Source organism: Nannospalax galili, unplaced genomic scaffold (assembly GCF_000622305.1).
Source record: "Nannospalax galili isolate Female #2095 unplaced genomic scaffold, S.galili_v1.0 scaffold726, whole genome shotgun sequence".
NCBI lineage: Eukaryota > Metazoa > Chordata > Mammalia > Rodentia > Spalacidae > Nannospalax > Nannospalax galili.
This window is the reverse complement of record NW_008355253.1, coordinates 2,609,880-2,610,164: the sequence shown is the minus strand read 5'-3', so window position 1 is coordinate 2,610,164 and position 285 is coordinate 2,609,880. Positions and strand designations below refer to the sequence as shown.

General features: G+C 36.1%; 1 protein-coding gene across 2 annotated transcripts in view; it reads left to right on the top strand.

Annotated features, from left to right (window-relative positions):
* Window positions 1-285, top strand: part of Ctnna2 (catenin alpha 2) — a 1,380,618-nt gene that overhangs the window by 775,117 nt on the left and 605,216 nt on the right. The gene's annotated exons all lie outside the window — the stretch shown is intronic.

Here is a 285-nt window from a genome sequence, read left to right as displayed (position 1 = left end):
CTATTGTGAACGGGAGTGTTTCCATGTGCTCTTTCTCTGATTGCTTGTTACTGGTATATAGAAAGGCTACAGATTTTTGTAGGTGAATTTTGTAACCTGCCACTTTACTGAAAGTGTTAATAGTTTCTAGAAGTTTTCTAGTGGAATTTTTGGCATTTTTTAGATTTCAATGGGAATGCTTCCAGTTTTTCTCCATTTAGAATTATGTTGGATGTGGGTTTGTTATATATGGCTTTAATTATGTTGAAGTATGTTCCCTCCAGTCCAGCTCTCTCTAGGACTTCG